The sequence below is a fragment of the Giraffa tippelskirchi genome, chromosome 10, assembly GCF_054371585.1.
Source record: "Giraffa tippelskirchi isolate mGirTip1 chromosome 10, T2T-mGirTip1v1.2.pri, whole genome shotgun sequence".
NCBI classification, from domain to species: Eukaryota; Metazoa; Chordata; class Mammalia; order Artiodactyla; family Giraffidae; genus Giraffa; species Giraffa tippelskirchi.
Window position 1 is genome coordinate 88,572,561 of NC_137284.1, and position 21,767 is coordinate 88,594,327.

Genomic DNA, 21,767 nt, shown 5'->3' on the forward strand with positions numbered 1-21,767 from the left:
AATTGTCCCATGTGCCTGAGAGACAAGGAGCCATTTATATTGCTGATCTGACAGACTAACATCACAATATGATTCTAGAATCTGTCTTAAGGAGCAAATTCTAACTCAGGCATATTTTCATGTCTCAAATCCTCTCACGCCTGTTTTGTAGTTCGGACCTACAGAACTATAGAGTGGTTACGTTGGATTAGTGTATTTATTATTGTTCTTTCAATCTATAAAAATTACTTCTTTTTTTTCAGTTAACCTTTTTGCTTGTGCAATCCTCAGTAAAATATCAATATTTGTGAGTTTGGCTATTTTTTTCTGGTTTTAATATTTATTTATTTGGTTGCAGCGTGTGAACTCTTAGCTGTGGCCTGTGGGCTCTATTTCCCTGACTAGGGATTGAACCTGGGCCCCCTACACTGGGATCAGGTGGAGTCTTAGCCACTGGACCCCAGGAAAGTCCCCACACTATCTTTTTTTTTAATTTATTTATTTTAATTGGAGGCTAATTACTTTACAATATTGTAATGGTTTTGCAATACAATGATATGAATCAGCCATGGGTGTACATGTTTTCCCCATCCTGAGCCCCCTCCCACCTCCCTCCCCATCCCATCCCTCTGGGTCATCCCAGCGCACTAGCCCTGAGCACCCTGTCTCATGCATCGAACCTAGACTGGTGATCTGTTTCACATATGATAATATACATGTTTCAATGCTATTCTCTCAAATCATCCCACCCTTGCCTTCTCCCACAGAGTCCAAAAGACTGTTCAATACATCTGTGTCTCTCTTGCTGTCTCGCATATAGGGTTATCGTTACCATCTTTCTAAATTCCATATATATGCGTTAGTATACTGTATTGGTGTTTTTCTTTCTGGCTTACTTCACTCTGTATAATAGGTTTGGTTATTTAAGCAATGCGCAATGAGAAATGTAAAAAGTAAACAAGCCATCAAAAACTTCAAAAGAAAATCTCAATCTGTACTTAATGTAATGACTTCATACTTGAGTACATAGAGTTCAAAGTGACGATTTGAGGGCACAAAATATTTTCTTCCCAGTCTCTTTAACCACAGCCCTCTTCCCACACTTGTTTCTAGTCTGAGCTCCTTGTTTCTTCTGTCCTCCTTTGATGAAATTCTGTAGTTGTGTCATTATAGTACAGCTCACCTACTATTAAAAAGTGTAGCTGTTGATAATTATATAAGGTGTTGTTCATGTAAAGTGGTAGAAGTAAAATATACACAGTGTAATTCATTTCCAAGTATTTTAAGTCTAGAAACTATGTGATAGACAATGTTTCCAACGTGATCGTGATGTAAAAGTTTCATATACCATTCTAGTAATTCCTTGTATAAACCCAAGGATGTAATATTATCATAATCTTGTAAATAAGTCAGTCACTGAAAATTACTCAGCAAAAGATAGTCAGCATTCAAACTTAACCCTCATGTGTTCAGTGTTCTGTATGTTTTCTCTAATGTTTCTTAATGTTGGTGATGGACAGGGAAGCCTGGTGGGCTGCAGTCCATGGGGTCACAAAGACACAATTGAGTGACTGAACTGAACTGAACTGAATGTTTCTTATAGTTATTTCTATATCTATAATATTTCTTATAGGTTTATTCCTAATGACTTAGTTTAGCCTAGTGTGGGGTTAGTATCTTTTTAAACTGTTCTAATTAAAAAATTCTGACTCACTTTGTTAGTTAGCAATATGTTTTCTGTGGAAAATTTATAAAATCCAGAAATATACAATGTTGAAAATAATTCAGTATAAATCCACCCATGAAGAGATAATCATTGTGAAAATTTGATGTGAAATATTTTATTTTGAAGAATAATATTGGGGGTAATTTCTCATAATATATAATTTTCATAATTATGTAATTTTTCATTTTAGGGATGTTGCATAGTAATTTAACAGTTCCCTGTTTTGTTTTGTTTTTTTTTTAACATATCCATGTTGTTTCTAAAGGTTAGCTATTACAAGTCATGCTGTAGTGATACACATATATACATGTTTATATCCAATTTAAATATTCTTAAGATAAATTTCCACAAGAGAAGATGTATAATCTCAGGCTTTTCATCTCTAATGCCAAAATGTCTTACAGAAAAATTTACTAAATTTTACTTTTAGCAATAGTGCCTGTTTCTCAGCAATTTCTGTAAGTGGCAATTTCTATACAAGACGAAGCAAGTCAAAGGCTAACAGAGTTTTGCCAAGAGAATGCACTGGTCATAGCAAACACCCTCTTCTAATAACACAAGAGAAGACTCTACACGTGGACATCACCAGATGGTCAGACTGATTATATTCTTTGCAGTCAAAGATAGAGAAGCTGTATACAGTCAGCAAAAACAAGACTGGGAGCTGACTGTGGATCAGATCATGAACTCCTTATTGCCAAATTCAGACTTAAATTGAAGAAAGTAGGGAAAACCACTAGACCATTCAATATGACCTAAATTAAATCCCTTACAGTTATACAGTGGAAGTGACAAATAGATTCAAGATAATAGATCTGATAGACAGAGTGCCTGAAGAACTATGGATGGAGGGTCATGATATTGTATAAGAGGCAGTGATCAAGACTATCCCCAAGAAAAAGAAATGCAAAAAGACAAAATGATTTTCTAAGGAGCCCTTAAAATAGCTGAGAATAGAACTGAAAGGCAAAGGAGAACAGGAAAGATATATCCATTTGAATTCAGAGTTCCAAAGAATAGCAAGGAGAGATAAGAAAGCCTTACTCAATGATCAATGCAAAGAAATAGAGGAAAACAATAGAATAGGAAAGAATAGAGATCTCTTCAAGAAAATTAGAGATACCAAGGGGACATTTCACGCAAAGATAGGCACAATAAAGGACAGAAATGGTATGGACCTAACAAAAGCAGAAAATATTATGAAGAGGTGGCAAGAATACACAGAAGAACTGTATAAAAAAGATCTTCATGACCCAGATAATCACGATGGTGTGGTCACTCACCTAGAGCCAGACATCCTGGAGTGTGAAGTCAAGTGGGCCTTAGAAAGAAAGCATCACTGTGAACAAAGCTAGTGGAGGTGATGGAATTCCAGTTGAGCTACTTCAGATGCTATAAGATGATGCTGTGAAAGTGCTACACTCAATATGCCAGCAAATTTGGGAAACTCAGCAGTGGCCACAGGACTGGAAATGGTCAGTTTTCATTCCAATCCCAAAGAAAGGCAAAACCAAAGAATGTTCAAACTACTGCACAGTTGCACTCATCTCACACGCTAGCAAAGTAATACTCAAAATTCGCCAAGACAGGCTTCAACAGTACATGAACTGTGAACTTCCAGATGTTGAAGCTGGATTTAGAAAAGGCAGAGGAACCAGAGATCAAATTGCCAACATCCATTGGATCATAAAAAAAAAAAAGAGAGAGAGAGAGTTCCAGGAAAACATCTACTTCTGCTTTCTTGACTATGCCAAAGCCTTTGACTGTGTGAATCACAAAAAACTGTGGAAAATTCTTAAAGAGATGGGACTACCAGACCACCTGACCTGCCTCCTGAGAAATCCATATGCAGGTCAAGAAGCAACAGTTAAAACTGAATATGGAACAATAGACTGGTTCCACATTGCGAAAGGACTACGTCAAGGCTCTATATTGTCACCCTGTTTATTTAACTTATATACAGTATATAAGTTAAATAAGTCATGAGAAATGCTGGACTGGATGAAGCACAAGCTGGAATCAAGATTGTAGGGAGAAATATCAATAACCTCAGATATGCAGATAACACCACCCTTGGCCAAAAGTGAAGAAGAACTAAAGAGCCTCTTGAGAAAAGTGAAAGAGGAGAGTGAAAAAGTTGGCTTAAAACTCAAAATTCAGAAAACTAAGATCATGGCATCTGATCCCATCACTTCATGGCAAATAGATGGGGAAACATTGGAAACAGTGGCAGACTTTATTTTATGGGGCTCCAAAATCACTGGAGATGATGACTGCAGCCATGAAATTAAAAGACACTTGCTTCTTAGAAGAAAAGTTATGAACATTCTAGACAGCATATTAAACAGCAGAGACATTACTTTGCCAATAAAGGTCCCTCTAGTCAAAGCTATGGTTTTTCCAGTAGTCATGTATGGATGTGAGAGTTGGACTCTAAAGAAAGCTGAGCACCGAAGAATTGATACTTTTGAACTGTCGTTGGAGAAGACTCTTGAGAGTCCCTTGGACAGCAGGGAGATCCAGCCAGTCCATCCTAAAGGAAATCAGTCCTGAATATTCATTGGAAGGACTGATGATGAAGTGAAACTCCAATACATTTGCCCCCCTGATGCGAAGAACTAACTCATCTGAAAAGACCCTGATCTTGGGAAAGATTGATTGAGGGAGGAGAAGGGGATGACAGAGGATGAGATGCTTGGATGGCATCACCGACTTGATGGACATGAGTTTGAGTAAGCTGTGGCAGTTGGTGATGGACAGGGAAGCCTGGCGTACTGCAGTCCATGGGGTCGCAAAAACTCGGACACTACTGAGCAACTGAACTGAACTGATAAGAAAAATAATTAACATCCTCCGCAGTTTTGAAAATTGAAAAACAGAAAATATTATCACTTTATCTCTTTAATTTTTAGTAAATATAAACTATTTTTATCCATTAGTATTCCTTTTTGTATGAGTTGCCTTTACCTATCCTTTGCCCATTTTCATATCATGGAGGAATTTCTCTGCAGAGGTTTATGCCATAGCATTCTGTTATCTTCAGACCTGTTATTTTCTCTCATCACACCATTTTTGCCTACAGCGAAAAGTTGATTAGTATTTATAGAATCATTGCTTTTTCTGAGATTAATTCATCTAATCTCATACTTTTATAGACTGCTATGACATGATGTTTGGCTAGGACTTGAGTTTGAAACCAAGTTCAAATACCAAGTTAGCTGAAAGACCTTGGGCAAGTCATTTTATTCCTTAAGGTTTAATTTATTTTTCTGTAAAATGTGCAAAATAATGTTTACCTTATAACTTTGGTTACATAGTACCAATATACCAAATACTCAGTGTAAACTTTGTTATTGTTCATACTCTTGTTGGTCTTGTTATTGTTAAGTATGATGACACTGAGTTTTAAGAGAGCAATGTGATCTGTTAACTAATTTTCATCAGGGAGCTTCTTGCAGTTTTGTGAATCTTTTGTGCCTTATTCCTCTACTTTTTACAGGCAGCACCTAACCTCAAAGGAGGAATTCTAATAAAATAAAATTGGAGCAGATATTTTTAAAGGAGTGAGGCTTCATATAATATCTCAGACTTGACTAAGTAAGGCAGCCATTTTGTGACTGTGTGTATAGTTGACTGGTATATAACTGTAACATCTTACAACCTAGCAGTTTCTGATGTTAAGAGGCTCAGGGACACATGTAGAAATGTCAGTTTGACAAGCTTAGTGATAGCAAAACAAACACATGAACAAATAGAAAGGCAAACAAAACCCAGAATTCTAAGATTTAAGATGACTAGGACTTTGTTATTAACCAAAATGGAAAGGCTTCTTATTTCCCTGAGATGAAGAAAGAATAAACCAAATATATATTTGTGAGACTTATATAGCTCAAATTAATGTTCCTCCTAACCATTGTATCCTAGTTTTTATAAAAGCTTAGGGAGAGAATAGTGGCCAAATAGGAGATTTTAGTCCTTTAGGAGCTCACAATATAGTGAAAGTAGATTTTTAAGTGAAAGCACACAAATGAATAAAAATATAAAAGTAATCTGTTGTTGGTGCTAAGAAGTAAATCAATGAAGGGCTGAGACAGAGGACCTGTAGAGAAGTGACCATAGGTAGGAGTTCGGAAGGAATTGAGGGAAGGCCAGTGAGATCTCCCATAGGGCTACAGAAGCAGATAAACCAAATCTTACGTGGCCTCTGAGAAAGAAGAGCTGGATTTTGCCTCAACTGCAACAGGGCAATTGTGAAGGGCTTTAATCAGGGAATGACATCATATAGGGATATTTCAAGGGACATCATGACTATATTCAAGTAGCAAGATGAAAGAAGACTTAAGTAGAGTTATAGCTAGAGGCCTTCCCAAGGGAAAAGTGATTCCCTTAGTAGAAAAGTGTGAAGTTTAGCACTTTCCTAGTTTAGTCCTGAATTATAAAAATTTGAACTGGATTATACATCTATGAGTCATATACACTAGATGAAATTATACTTTTTTTCATGATAGGTAAAGATAGGTGTCGATAAGGAAAACGAAAAAATGAAGAGACTAGGAGAATGCAGAGAAAGAGCAGTCAAGGGTAAAATGAAGGGAACTTGTGAAATTCTATATAGCTGGAGAGTCCTAAAGTTAAAATAAAAATATGGAGAATTAAAAATAAAACAAATAAAATGAAAATCATCAATGAAGTAATCTGTAATCTATAGGAAAGTTGAAAGTGAATTTTGGTTGGTCTCAAATCAAAAGATGAAAAGCTAGGAATTTAGAATAGATAAGATTATATTGATTATGTAAGTGATAATCCATAGAGGAGAAATTCTTCTTCAGTACCAAAAAAATTAACTATGCCACATATACATTTTTATTACCCTTTTGCCTCTAAATTAGGGGAGGGAAAGAAATGTACAGGTTCCTCTTTTAGTAAAGAATGGGGATCTGATTCCATGAACTGTAAGTACACTTGACTTCATGGAGCACCACTCTCAAGGGGACCACTACAGTGTCAAGCTTATGTGGGGTCCTTCAGAATTTACTTTGCCCCAACATGACAGGTAGGAGAATAGGATTCTGTATTCTTGAATTAAGAGAAGATAAAGAGGCTGAGAGGGGGCTTCCCAGGTGGCACAGTGGTAAAGAATCTGCCTGCCAAGGTCAGAAACAGTCTGGAAGATCCCCTGGTGTAGGAAATAGCAACCCACTCCAGTATTCTTGCCTGTAAAATTCCATGGACAGAAGAGCCTGGCAGGCTATAGTCCATAGGGCCGCAAAGAGCTAGACACAACTGAGCACACACACAAAGAAGCAGAGAATGAAGCAAATGGTTACTGATTTGGTTCTAACTATTTTTTAAAGGACTTAGAAAAAAAAAATGAGTTGGAATTTGAGATTTGTTTCTAATTTATTTTTAATGTTTAAACTTTAATTATAGAAATTTTAAAGTAAAGAGAAAGTAAACGGACGTGTGTGTGTGTGTGTGTGTGTGTGTGTGTGTGTGTGTGTGTGTGTTGTGCTACCCCATAGATTGTAGTCTGCTGGACTCTTCTGTCGATGGGATTCTCCAGGCAAGAATACTGGAGTGGGTTGCCATACCCTCCTCCAAGGGATCTTTCTGACCCAGGGATTGAACCTGTGTCTCTTGCATCTCCTGCATTGGCAGGTGGGTTCTTTACCACTAGTGCCACCTGGGAAGCCCATTTAGCCATCACCTATTTCTATTAATTGTCAACATTCTGCCACTCTTATCATCTACACCTCTACCCACTTTCCATACCATATTGATTGCTATTGCTTTTTTGCAATAGCAATTTGCTATTGATTGCTATTGCAATTGCAATAGTAATTTGCTATTGCTTTTTGTTTGAGAGTTTTCAATGTGTTTTTATGTTTTATGCAATGTTAATTCTTATTAAGGGGATATTATTATTATAATTAGCAGATATTATCCAACATTTTTATGGCTAATGATAACTTGATAGGTTTGGTAGCAATCGAGGCAAGCAGAAAAAATCCTTTTTATCTTGATTGTGTTTTGTCCTGGTTAAACTTGGTGATTAAATGGTTTGTATCTCTAGGAAGTGTCCTGGAATAGGATGGTTTAAAGATCAGACTTCTAGCCCTATGGTCTTCAACTAACTGTCCTTGTGACCTTAACTGCTCTGGACACAGTTTTCTCATTTGTAACTTGAGACCACTGAATGAACCTCCAAAGTGGGTTCGTACTCCCAAGTAGTTTATACATATTTTTCTTTACCAAGCAATGGCCTTCATACTCCTAATTTTCTATCTGGAGCATAATTCACAGTTTCCATTCTTTGTTCCATCCAATGTAATTCAATTCAACAAATACTTATGGAGGATTATGTGCCAGGCACAGTTCTTGGTACTAATGATAGAGAAATGGGCAAAACTGACTCAAATCCCTGCCTTACCAAGCTTACATTCTAATGAGGTGTCACAGAATTTTAAAAAAAATAATTAAAATACATAATAGTAAGCAATATGTTAGATACTGATAAGTGCTAAAAAAATAAAAGACAGAAAGGAAAGTGTGATGTATATATGGGGGGAGGAGTGGGGAGAAGTAAGGGTGCAAGTTGAGATGGGATGAAATTTAGGCAGGATGGTCAAGAAGGGTCTCAGTTTAGAAGTTAAATTTGGAATCAAGATCTGAAAAGAATGGGGAAGCTAGCCATGTGGCTATCTAGGAGAAGAGCTTTCCAGGCAGAGGGGACATTAATTGCAAAAGTCTCATGTCAGAGTCTGCCTGCTGGTTTGGGTTTTTTTTTTGTTTTTTTTTTTTCCTTAGTTTTTATTTTTGGCTGTGCTGGATCTTCATTGCTGTGCACAGGCTTTCTCTAGTTGCAGAGGGAAGGAGCTACTCTGTAGTTGCCCTGCAAATTCTTCTCATTCTCGTGGGCAGATTCTCATTCTCTCAGGCTCTAGGGCCCAGGCTCAGGAGTTGTGGTTCTTGGGCCCTGAGGCATGTGGAATCTTCCTGGAGGAGGGATTGAATCTGTGTGTCCTCTGCACTGCCAAGCAGATTCATAACCACTGGACCACCAATGAAGTCCCTGCTGTTTTAAGAGGACTATAAAGAGGTGAGTGTGTCCAGAACTCAGTGCACAGTGAGAGGGAAGGCATTGGAAGAGGCCTGCAAGTTGTCAAGGGCCTCATAAATCGTGTTATGACATCAGATTTTACTCTGAATCAGATGGAACATCTTTGAGGTTAAAACTCACTGAAAGGATCTGATTTCTGTTTTAACAAGGTCCGGAAATGAGGATACCAGTTAAGCTACTGCCATAATCTAGATTAGACATGATAGTAGCCTATTGGTAGTGTGAGTAGTGAAAAAAGATTAGATTTTGACTCTATTTTAAAGGTAGGGCTGACAGGATTTGCTGACAGATTTGCTCTGGGGAGTGAAAGACAGAGGAGGCAAGGGCAATGCCAAAGTTTTTATTTGTTTGTTTTTCCCCAGGGTACCTGAAAGCATTGAGCTGCTTTTAACAGAGAGAGGAGAGGCTAGTGGGGTGTTTGCAGGTGTCATAGCACTTAACTACCACCTCTAATACATATGTAAACCATAAATGTCCAGTAGACCCTTCTCTGTCTCTCTGCACCTGCCTCACTATTTCTCTGCTTCACCATTTCTCTCTCTCACATTCGCAATGTGAACGTATCTGTGATATAAAATATCAGGCAGGGAATTATGTCTAGGCACGTTTTGCAAATAATGAAAAAGAAACTTTCCTTGTCCTTGCCTTCTAATATTACATCATATTGTATGACTTTTCAGATTTTCTCTTAAACTGCGTAAAGTTCAAAATTAGAATGAATCATAAAGAATATCTTGTCTACTTTTTCACTTTATAGATATGGACACTTAGCTCAAATAAGCTAGGTGACTCACCTATGGGACAAGAAAGAGGAGAAATAAATAGCATGGCTTTCTCAAAAGCAAGGAATAAAGATATGACCATGAGAGGAGCAATTATGTGAGTAAATGACATAGTTTTAAATCCCAAAAAAGAAAACAAATGACAGAGTACAAACAAAAATGCTATATACTTGCCCAGAGAGGAAAAGTGAGTGGTATCAAAGTCGATAATTTTGACTTGATGGCAAAATAGACAATTCATTGTGTAAAACTTTTGTTAAGAGCTTTTCAACTCAATAGTTAAAAAGAAAAAATAAAACTAATCTGTGATTTCTTCTTTTTAAAACCTTTTAGGACTGTTCCAAATTTATAGAAATTAAAATAGAACACTCACACAACTTTTGGTCTTCTACCGCCAATAGAAATGGTTTCTAAAAAAAGTACCCATTTTATATTTTGTTTGCAAATTCAGACTTCCACAAACCTAATCAACTTTTAAACAAACTAACTTGGAGCAGAACAAAATTAAAAGCATTCTTTTTAGGTAGATTTTTATCTCATTTTAAAATATTTTAATTAATGTCATTTTGTTTGACTTTCTAAAGTTTAATGATAACTTCAAAAAGTATGTTGTAACAAAACTCAAGGATGATAACTTTATTATCTCCTTGGTTAGTTTTAATTTTTATGTGCATTTTACATTAATAAACATATAGATACAAATGTAAGTAAAGGGTTATGTAAATATTTTCCCCCTTATAAATGTAGATATATGCATATATGTACATATATGAAGAAAAAGCCTGTTCATCTTAAGCCAGGAACCATGCATGCCTAGCTAGAACCTGCAGAGTGATGCAGAAAATAGTTCTTAGCTATTGCATTATTTAATGGTTAAAAAAAATGTACAGAAGAAAATCTTGGTTTACACTTACCCTTTCTGAGTTTTATATGTCTTATCATATTTGCTTATAATGAGGAAATGAGATAATGCCTTTGAGAGCTCCCTGATACCCTATGACAACCCTATTATGTTCATATAACCATTCAGAAAACAGCATCAAACTTATCTTTTCCCTGATGAGGAAAGACTATATCCTTGAGTCCATCAAAGAAGGAACGAAGTGTTTCTGTGTTCTTTAAATAAAATCTGTGTCTCTATGCTTGACATTTTAAAGAAGTAGGCCACATCCTGTGTGCTAGAATAGAAATATGTTGAGTTTTTCTACTGTTTGTAAAATTAAATGCTATTTCACTACTGTAGTTATTTTACTGTTTATTAATGCACACAGGTGTTTATTGGTACGGCACTCCTTTCTAAAAGCCTGGGTCCTGGACTCAGCAACTTGTCGAGATACGTGCCTGAAAAATGAAACTTTTTTAACCTGAGAGCCAGCAATTGACACTGTGGATTCACCCATTTTAATTCAGTTACATTTTATTGAATTCCAGTGGGGAAAATCCACAGGGGTCAAAGCTCCAAAGCTCATATACAGTGGAACTTTCTTCCAAAATCACTGGAAACCAATTTAAAAAGTAGTATCCAAAATAGCCCTGTAAATCATGGGACAGTTATAATGATGCTCTTTCACATCTTGCAAACACACATACAGTTTCAGAGGAATGCATCAAACCATCTCCACATCAAATCAACATTCTTCAAAAACAAAGCCAACGTGGCTTTATGTCATGAATCATTCTGGAAAACATAATTTTTCCTACTGATGACCATTTTAGGACACCCTTTAGATTTTATTTTAGCATTAAATTTTGTTTCATTATTAAAAGATACTTCAATCTTCATTCAGGTATGCACCTAAGTTTTTGTATAGTCATTATAATTGATCACCTTCCAAGTGTTCTTGTACATGACCAGACAGCCACTTGTTTACTAAGACCTATTTATTTTACCTAAGGAATTTATGATGACTGTTCTTCACTCCTACTCCAGCTGTCCTATTGGAAATGCTCACCTGCAGGCTAATACTCTTCCTAAGTTTGATGAACTTTAGCTTTGACTCAATTTGTGCTATTTTTAACTTCATTACATTGAATTCTGTTTCTTAAGTTGACAATCTAAAATTTAAAGACCTTATCAATTTTTGAAAAATCTGAATCATGCTTTGATTTTTTTCTTTTGCTTTCATTATTTATGAAGTTTTCTAAAACTTAGAACAGTGTGAAATTTAAAAAAAAAATCATTTAGGAAGAAAGTTCAAGGGGTTACTCTAACTTAATTCTGTATTTGAAAGAAAAACAATGACTGAAGAATGATATTTATATTTTGTTCTTAAAGATCAAGCCAAAAATTCTGCAGTCTCCAAAACACAGTTCCTTTCAGCCGTCTGTCCTGGTGCCTACCAAGCTAATAGAATATTCTTCCCATTGTTAATATCCTTTGCTTTAATATGGTCCTAAAGCATTGTTTCTTCTATTAATATTATTTCTTATTTCTTAATGTTTCTTAAAAACAATTATTTCTTATTTCAACTTTTTATAGCATTTTTATTTACTGTTTTGTCTATCCTCAGATATAAGTATGTTGTTCTGTAGATAACAATTAAAATTTTAGGATTCTTTCATCCCCTTTATCATAATTTTTAAAAAGGGAGTTGTTCCTCAATTTGGAACTCATTTTCCTCTAAATAGCAGTGATGTGTTCAGCATCCTTCTTATTTTTCTTTTATTTAATGGGTGGGGAGAAATTTCTGCACATTTATATAATCAATACTTCAAGCATTTGTGCAAATTTTCTTATATAAGAATACTCTTCACATTTAACCCTCTGCTATATTCTTACTTCTGTCTCTCATGATTTTAAGAAATGAATAAGATGTAGTAAATTGTATCAGCAATCAGAAATCATTCCTCAAACAATCTATCCAAATATCATTTGTGAGGCATTCTACACAAATGACAACTCCTCTGCCTACTCATGGAGCTCTGTAGACTGTGCCTGCAATTTTCCTACAAGTTGTCAGGCACATTGCCTTTATCTCAGAGGAATTCAAGCAGTTATGGCACTTTAAGGTGAGGAATAAGGAATACAGGGCCATGGGATAGTTTTGTTCTTCCTTTCTGATCAGGTTTCCCTCATGGCCCTTTGCTGAGACAGTACTAACAAATACTGCTGTTGTCACCTGCTGGCTAACTGGAGGAAACATCACACAAAACATCTTTTGAAGTATCCATTCAAAACTGATGCAAGAATCACCAACATATGGAAAGAAATAAGATGGTCAAGACTGGGAGCTTTGGGAGTTCCTGGTGGTCCAGTGGCTAAAATCCCAATGCAGGAGATCTGGGTTCGATCCATAGTCAGGGAACTAGATACCATATGCTGCAACTTACAGTCACATGCCTCAACTAAAGATCGTGCGTACCACAACTAAGGCCTGGCACAGCCAAATAAATAAATAAATATTTTAAAAGATTGGGAGCTTGGATTTTGTTTTCCCTCATTTGCTGATATTATTGACAGTCATATTTTGAAATTTAAAGATAGACTAGTGATCTGCATAGTTGTCCAAAAGAGAAAATTAGCACATAATTGAAACATATGGTACTCATACTTACTTGAAAAGCATTTGCATAGATATTTCACCCTCTCATTTTGTTATGTTTTTAAGAAAATTAAACCAGCATATAAATTCAAGTTCATACACACATATGCACACACATGCACATGCAGTGATATGCTGGAGACAGACACACTGGCCTGAAAGAGCCATTTGTGTACATTTCTTCTCAACTCCAGCTCAGGGACTTTAAGTTGATAGCTTGAAATTGGCTATGGTGGCCTGTTTACTCCACAAAAATTGGCCAATGCTACAAATTAGTTTATTTTGAGGTTTTTATAGAGCCAATTGTTAAACATTAAACAGCATATCACTGCCATAACCGGGCACACTTTCCTCAAATTTCCATGACTGTTTCAGGATTCTTCACATTTATCTAAAATATCATCACAGGGTCATTCAATGAAGGTTTAACTCCTATATAGATTTTGTCCCAGTTTCTGACCCTTGGGTGGCAACATGCACCCACAGTACATAAAAAAATTACCTCTGGCTTTGTATTGAAAGACGTTGTTAATCCCTGGTCTATCTTTTTGCCTCTTTGACCTTGAGAAAGTCACGTAAACTCATTGAGCCAAAAATTCTTCCTCTTTAAAATGGTGATAATATACTACCACAGACAGTAAGTGAGCTGAGGTTGGTAAAACATGCAGCCATGTCTGACAACAGTCAGGCTGAGTCAGTGGGAGCCAACCCCACTTAGTGTCAATGTTGGAGGGTCTTCAAGATATGTTTTACTTCTTAATGGCCTGAAACCAAAAATCTATGAGTTGAATGAGGTCTTGGGAAAAGACTTGATAGAGAGGTCTTTTCATAGAGAAAATCATTAACATTAAGCAAGTTACCCAAGGTCAGGTCTCCTGAACCCTAATAAAGTTCACTCAAATTCTCTCTACTCTCCTATAGTACCACCTCCTGGCCTCTGGGTAGGTCCTGTAACTATTTCTTCTCTCAATTCCCTCTCTTCTATCCTTCTCTTCTTTCTTTACTTTTCTCCCTATTTTTTCAATTCAGTTTAATTTCATTTTGGTTTTATTGTTGTTCTGATGCCTTGGGGAAAGTAGATTACTTGACTAAAATTTAGACCCTCTGTGAAAGCACGTTTTACTTGAACAGTGAAACCATTTATGCTGAAAGACACTAAAGGCAAATGTCAGGTGAACAAAAGAGATGTGAGTAGATCAGGTGACCCATGGAAGATGACCCATGGAAAAAAGGAGCTATTTAGTAGGTGACTGACTCCTTAGGAACAGCAAAAAGGAAAATCCTATTTCCTGAGAGTCTATTATATTCCAGATGCTATGCTAGCAGTTCCTTGATTTGATTCACTTTTAGATATTGTATTCTCTATTTTACACAATGAAAAAAATAATACTCAGGGATATTAAGCTATCTCGCCCAAAGTCACACAATCAGTTCAAGGTGGCATTATAATTCAAAACCAAGGTGCCCATCCAATGCCATTTTTTCCAAAATTAATTTGCAAAGTCAGAGTATTTAGCTCCCACTATATTCATTTGTCTTCATAATTTGAAACTGGGCTTTGTAAGAAATATACCCTGTTGAGTTCTATCTATTTAAATAAACATGGTTTAGAATCTGTGGGAATTACTTTTTAGTTTCTATTTCCAAGGAATGTCTTCATTTTAAGAGATTATACAAACCATCCAAGTCACTAAGACCACAGGTATCCTTACTTCAAGTAACACATACAAATGTACACAGTGTATTTTCCTGAATTTTGGTTTTGCTATGAGATAAAAATCAAAATCAGAAAATACTCTGACAGCAATAGAGAAAGTGCCACTGAGTGATTTAAATGTCAGATGAAGGAAAGTTGGAAGGCACTGATGACAAATTGCACCTACTTTACAGTATTGTCCAGACTCAATCCAGGCAAATTTGGTCTTATAGAGCAGGTAACCCATATACACCCCCATTCAAGTCCATCTGGAAGAGTTCACATGGTAAAGTAGATGAAAGATTTTGGAAAACAGTGAGCTTCTGAAGAAAATAAAAGATCACAATGCAGCCTGGTTTTCGGAAGTCAGCAGTGGGATGACTCATTATGAGATCAGAAATGAGATTCATAAAGGACAGCTGTCAACAATGGAATTTATTTGTGCCTCCTTGGTACAGAAAGCACTTCACTTCTACTTGTGCTTTGGTCTCCTCAGTAATATGAAGCATGTTTTTATATGCATTGCTAATGTATGATAAATTACCCTTAAAGGACTTAGAAATCATCTAAGGAGGGCCATCCATGTGCTTGATCTGGTCCTAAGAATGGCTTATGGAGAGGAAAGATTAGTGAAGGGAAAAGCATGTTATGTTCTTTTTTTACTTCATGTACTGAGAGTCATTTAAGTGTAAGTTTCTGTTTTGATTGAGACCTATTGGAACATGATGGTATGTTTTATATCAGGGCAATAGGCTCAGAATATATAATGTCATGAGCTGAAAACCAATAAAAAATACTGTAACAATCATAAAGGAAGCTATCATGTATTGTGTGATTATTTAGAGCAGTGCTTGGTACATGGTAAGTATTGGAGATGGTGATGAGAAGGAAGATGATGATTGTGACGGTGATGGCAGTAATGGTAGTGTTTATGATGTGATGGTGTTGATGATGTTGGTGATGAAAATGGTAATGGAAATGGTGTGCTAGGTATTATGGTTAGCACTTTATTGCATTATGTCATTAGATGATTGAGAATTCTATGCAACAGATAGAATTCTGTTTTACAAATGAGTAACTTATCTAGTACCACACAGCTGGGAAATAGTGAAATCAGGGTCTCTAAAGTCCTGTGTCTTTGTCACCCTTCTATATTTAAAGGCCATTCTTAAAGCACCTGCTTTGGCTGGATAGTCAAGGCTAAAGAAAAACTCAAAGCAGAAATTTTCTGCTTCTTGCTTTTCTTCTCTCAGAATGGGATAATGAAACTTTAACCATTGCCTGTGATAATTATGCAAGCATGCACATACATATTACTGTCTTCAAGTAGAATAGGATACTTTTTACAGTGACTGAAAATGCATTAATTTGGCATAAACAGTCAAAAAGAGATAAGTTGTTTTTGATGAAAATTGCCATGCAGCCTATGAAGCAAGGAGAAAAAGTTCCCAGAGATTTTGCTCTGCAAACCCAAAGTAGTCTGCATGCACACCCAATAAACAACAGGGTATCACATCAATCATTTAGTCCACACTCACACAAACCTTAAAAAGTAGGATATTTTCCCATGAAAATCTTCTTGATGTTATGTTTGCCTATAGTTTGCAAATGAGATAATCATAATTCTTGTGTAGAATTTTTGCCACTGTAAGAGATCTATTTATTTCATTTTGAAGCATAATACCATATCTACACTAAACATGCACTTAACTGACAAGTACATTGCACACTTAAAAGAAATTTAGTTTCCTAATAAACATATCTCTAATGTAAGGAAATGTTCCATGGAGATATAGGAAATATTTATTTAGAAAAAGGAGTAGTTTTTACATAGAGCAGGCATAATTGGTTTTTAAGAAAAAATAGTATTTATTTTATTGCTAAAATAAAAGTGCTGCTTTTAAAAAGTTGTGTAATTTCTATTCTCTACCTGCTAGGAGCCATCACAAATGTCTCAAGAGACTGTACTTTTCAGATCTAATAATAAAGCCATATATGTAGTTCATGATTAGTTAAGTACTAGTTGGTGCAGCTTTCTAATTTTACCAAATTGACTGTAGTTGTGTAGACTAGAATGAAAGCTACTTAAACTACATTTAATAATACACAGAACCAGTGGTGCTTTTTCCCCCCTAAAATCTCTGGATAAGAGGGAAAACTCATATGGGAATACATAGAAAATTTGCTTCTCATTTGCTAATAACAACAATAATGATAATAAAAATGATAATTAACATTTAGTGGGCTTTAGTTCCAGGCATTATCTTAAATACTTAAGAGGGATTCTCACTTAAGCTACAAGATGAAACTATGAGATAGGTGAGAAAGAGGAAGCACAGAGAGGCTAAATGACTTGCCTTTGGTTACACAGCTTAGAGTGGCAGAGAAAGGCTTTAAATCCAGAGCAAGTCCAACTCCTTCAGCCAATATACAAAAGAGCAGAAGCCAAAATAGTAATGCTATCTAAGATATAACCAACTGCCATCTTTTGAGTTCCAGATGCTCGGGAAGTAAAATACAATATGATATTAATCATGTAACACAGACCGACTTGGGTCCTAATCTAGAAACTGTCATTTGTTAGTCTTGTGATCTTTGGTGAAATTATTTAAGTCTCCAGACCACTTTCGTTAATGGTTAAGTGATGATAATAGTACCTCATGGAGTTATTCTGAGAACTTTAAAAGCTAAATCCCGTGGAACTAACCTGAAAGTTGTGTATTAGTATGATTATTCCTGGTGCTGCTGTTTATAATATCATTAGACCGTAAGTGTTAACCATACTAAAGAAGGGGTAGATTCTTATGCATGTTGTTAGCAGTGAGTACTTGAAGGAAAGATAAAGTGGAGATGGACAAAGGAAGGAGAATTCACTCTAGGAAGGGGAAGCAACGATGTAGATGTGAGAAAATTCCTGTTGTCAGGAGAGATGATAAATGAGTTCAGCTGACAGGACAAAGGATTTAACAGAAGATAAAATAGGAAGGGTACTGCATAGTCTATTGGATATAATGTTATATTTCAAAGTACAAAATAAATGCACTCATCATATTTGATTCTGATACTGTTCTCATCCTTTATGTAAAAAATATTTAAGTGTGAAAAAGCAGAAGTCTTTCTTTTGGGTTAATAATAATCCTGAGCGTATTAACTGTCTGTGCAACTATCCTTATATGTCTTGTCTCCTGGGATGTTTGTTAAAAATAGAGATTCCTGGCCTTCTCCTCTAAATTGAGAGTAGAATCCAGGAATCTATGTATTTACTATCACTGGCAGGTAATTCTTATCATTATTACAAAGTTTTGGAAACACTACTATAATCCACCCCTAGCACTGCTGTCAAAACAATCTTTGCAAAACAAATAATTTACATCTCAGTTAAAGCAGCAATACTTGGGCAGAACATCCAAAATTGTTCACTGTCTGTTCATACCTACCTTTGAAATCAGTCTCCCCCACGCATCCTGGAGTTTAGCCATACCCTGCTATACCATGTCTCTGTTTATTCATGTGTTTTGTGTCTCTTGGCTTGATATCCTCCTATCTTTGCTTTCTTATCTAGAAAACTGACACATTTTTAAAGGCTCAGTTTGAGTGTCACCCATCCTATCGTAACCATAATGCATCCTGCTAAGGAGAGTTTTGCCCCCTTTCCTGACCTCCATTACATTTTGCAAAAACATCAGTTGTACTTCAGTAGTATACATGTTCAGTTTCTGAAAGGGCCTAGACTCTTTTATTTATCTTGTAGCTCCTCAGTGCTTAGAATAGGGCTTAGCACGAAGGAAATGCTCAATAAACACTGGTGGGATAAATAAAGATATGAGTAAAGGTATATTCCACACTCTGTCATTACTTCAGTTTGTTCCTTGAAAAATGGAAGACATTTTAGAAAGATGGCTGGGGTTAGTGCTGTAACATTTTCACTAATTTACTGTCTTCTTCCCCCTAGCTTTGGCCTGCCGTTGAGAAGCTTTAATAACCCTCCTTAAATCAATGTCTTTTGATTTTAATACTGAAAATATGCAGTCTAGATCCATGTTCATCACATGTCTATGTTAGCATAGCATGGAGCTTTAAAGTTGCCATACATTAAAGTTTGGGTTAAAGGCCAAGGATTATCTGACATGGTCTTCCCTGGTGGCTCAGTGGTGAAAAAATCTGCCTGCAATGCAGGAGCCTCAGGAGATACAAATTCAGTCTTTGGGTTGAGAAGATCCCTGGAGTAGGGCATGGCAACCCACCTCAGTATTCTGGCCTGGAGAAGCCCATGGACACAGGAGCCTGGCGGGCTACCGTCCATAGAGTCCCAAAGAGTTAGGCATAACTGAACCGATTTAGCATGCACACGAGCATTATCTGACATAACATGTCTTTCCCACTTTCTCTCTCATTGACTACCTTTTGCACATCCAGGGAAAATGATGTGACACCACAGCCAAAAGAAGAAAGACCAGGAGATGAGGTGGAGGGGGAAAAAATGGATAAATGTAAAATGAAGATATCTAGTATAAAAGGGAAAAATAAAGGTGAAAGAGCACCTAGTTTGGTTACAAGGGACTGTAAAATGAAATATTTTATGTTTTCATCCTACAAAAATGTAGGTCTTCCTAAATTTGCCTAAGCCTGCTTACTTTTCTAAGAGAAGTTTTTTTTTTTTTTTTTTTTGTCCAATGTTTTGGTGTCAATTTTGGTAACACACAGTGAAGCTAAATTTTCAGTCAGCATATAATTTATTTTAAAACCCTAAGTAGAATGTTTTCCATGTAAGATAAAGCTTTTAAGATACAAAACAGGCAAGAACAGTGAATACCTGGTTTTCATATCTACTGCTGATTGGTGTTTATGGAGGGGATGGAGTATTTCAGTCCCGGCAGTAAATGCGGCCCTCCACTGACATCACTCTGGAGAGAATGAGAGGCTGTTTGTGTAAGGGTTCAAAATGTTATCTTTTGAGGCAGGGATAATGTTATTCTATGTCAGCTCTTCCCTTGTTTTCTTTTTTTGCTGAGGCATCAGTATCACCATGCTTTTGAAATTAAGAATCTATGCATGAAACATCAAAGGCCAAATAAGAGATTCTTCTTCTGATACTTGTTCTCATCAGACTTGTTGATTCTCCTTCTAATTACTTGTCTTTAGTTTTTATAAATTACTCTTTATCTAGAGTTCTCAAAATAGATTATTTAGAGATTATCTCATTTTTCTTTTCAGTGTTTCTAAGAGCAGAATGCATAGTAGAGATGGGAGAGATATTCTTCACTGGATGTCAGAAACTTTGGAATAGGAAGTTAGGTGGTAGCAAACGTACTCTTCAGGGTCTAGGTCTGTAGATCATAAAATTATTTTCAACACAGTACAAGGTTAGCACAAGCTTTTCCAGTTGTTTCTCTGTTAGTGCCCTGAACTACTGCTATATCTACCTTGACATCCTCCTCTGTCAGGCCTGCTTGACTGACAGGGAGGGGAGATGCTGCATTTATTACATTTATTTTCTATATTCAGACGAAAACATTGAAATAGAAAAGGAAAAAGTTATTTGCCTAAGAGCAGAAATTATTGATTATTGAATCTAGATTCTCCAATAGGAAACTATTAATTTCTATCCATACTGTCTGCTCTAGTTTTGTCACTTAGTTTTTACTTTCACATTATTATTATTGTTATATTTTGTCTTTTATGATGGTCCTTTGAGATAAGCTGAAGTAGATGTCAAAGAAAAGGCCAATTAGAAAGAATGTGTAAATAGTAAAATGACTGATTCTTTGACCCTCCTAAGAAAAAGAGTCTTGCGTACAAGTTTAAAAGAATTGTTCAGCTGGATGATTCTGAAAGTATGCAGCCTTGTTATTAACACTGAAAAGTTTAATTACATTTCATTATACTATACTAGCTTCTCTTAATTGCTAAAAAGGGACTATGAAAGCAAAAACAAAAATGCCTAATCTCTGGAAGCTAGATTTTCCCCTCTGCTTTGTAATGTAAATGTGCCCGTGTATATATTAAAATTCACACACTCCATCCATCTCCCCGGCTTTTAAAGGAGGGGTCACCTGACTTCACCTAGAGCGAGCCGCTCCCCTCCCTTTCTCAGAGAAAACCCAAAAGTGAGAGACAGGCGCCTGCGGAACACAGGTTCTCCTGCTGAGAGATGTAAATGACCCCTACTGCACGGGAATCCAGTGAGGCTGCTGGTGGGGGCTGGGGAAAGAGAAACCGAGGGAGAGAGCGTAAGCTCGAGAGGGGAGAGGGAGCGAGCAAGGGAGAGGAAGAGAGGGGGGAGAGAGACAAGTGCTGCATGCTTCGTCTCTGAGAGGAGGGGAAAACAAAAGACCTCAGCGGCAGTTTTGTGTTACTGTGTCTGGCTTAAGGAAGAAAATTCTAGGCATCCAGGCTGACAGAATCAAAGCACAGCTGAGACTCCTTCTATCAAGAGAATTCTGTGATCTGAGAATGGGTTGGATCAGTACAGGTGGTCTGAGAAGACACTGATGAGGACCATGGAAAGGTGGGAGAGGACATGCGGCTTCCCTGCTTCCTCTGAACAGAGCTCTAGGTTAGTAAGCTGAATCTGCCCTGGGTCTGCTTAGATATCTGTATGTGAGTATGTGTATGTTTTCTATTTATAACCTCAGACCCTTCTGCTCCCCAAGCCCTGGGTAGACAGTGCCATGTTCCACCAGATGTGAACCTAAACTTGATTTGAGTCACTTCATTTACCAAATGCCTCTCGTGTGCTTGCCGAGCTTTTGTTTAATACAGCCAGTGGAGAGCCATCATGATGTCTCTCTCCTTGTGAGTCAGAATCTGTGTTTCAGCCCTAGACTGTCAGGTGGCTGTTTGCAGAATAGTTAGCATTTTGCTCCAGAAAGCTGCAAATGCATGATGTAGGTTATTGTGAGATGTAAACAGCAAATATATG

The 21,767-nt window shown here is 36.7% G+C and overlaps 1 protein-coding gene and 1 long non-coding RNA gene across 5 annotated transcripts in view; one reads left to right on the plus strand and one right to left on the minus strand.

Moving 5' to 3' along the window:
• The window catches only part of LOC145524124 (uncharacterized), a 36,771-nt gene extending 21,643 nt beyond the window's left edge, over positions 1–15,128 (minus strand). Inside the window, exon 1 of the long non-coding RNA XR_014067216.1 lies at positions 15,033–15,128. This is a non-coding gene — a long non-coding RNA (uncharacterized LOC145524124). The remainder of the gene's footprint in view (positions 1–15,032) is intronic.
• MAGI2 (membrane associated guanylate kinase, WW and PDZ domain containing 2) overlaps positions 1–21,767 on the plus strand; it is a 1,446,920-nt gene that overhangs the window by 615,712 nt on the left and 809,441 nt on the right. The gene's annotated exons all lie outside the window — the stretch shown is intronic.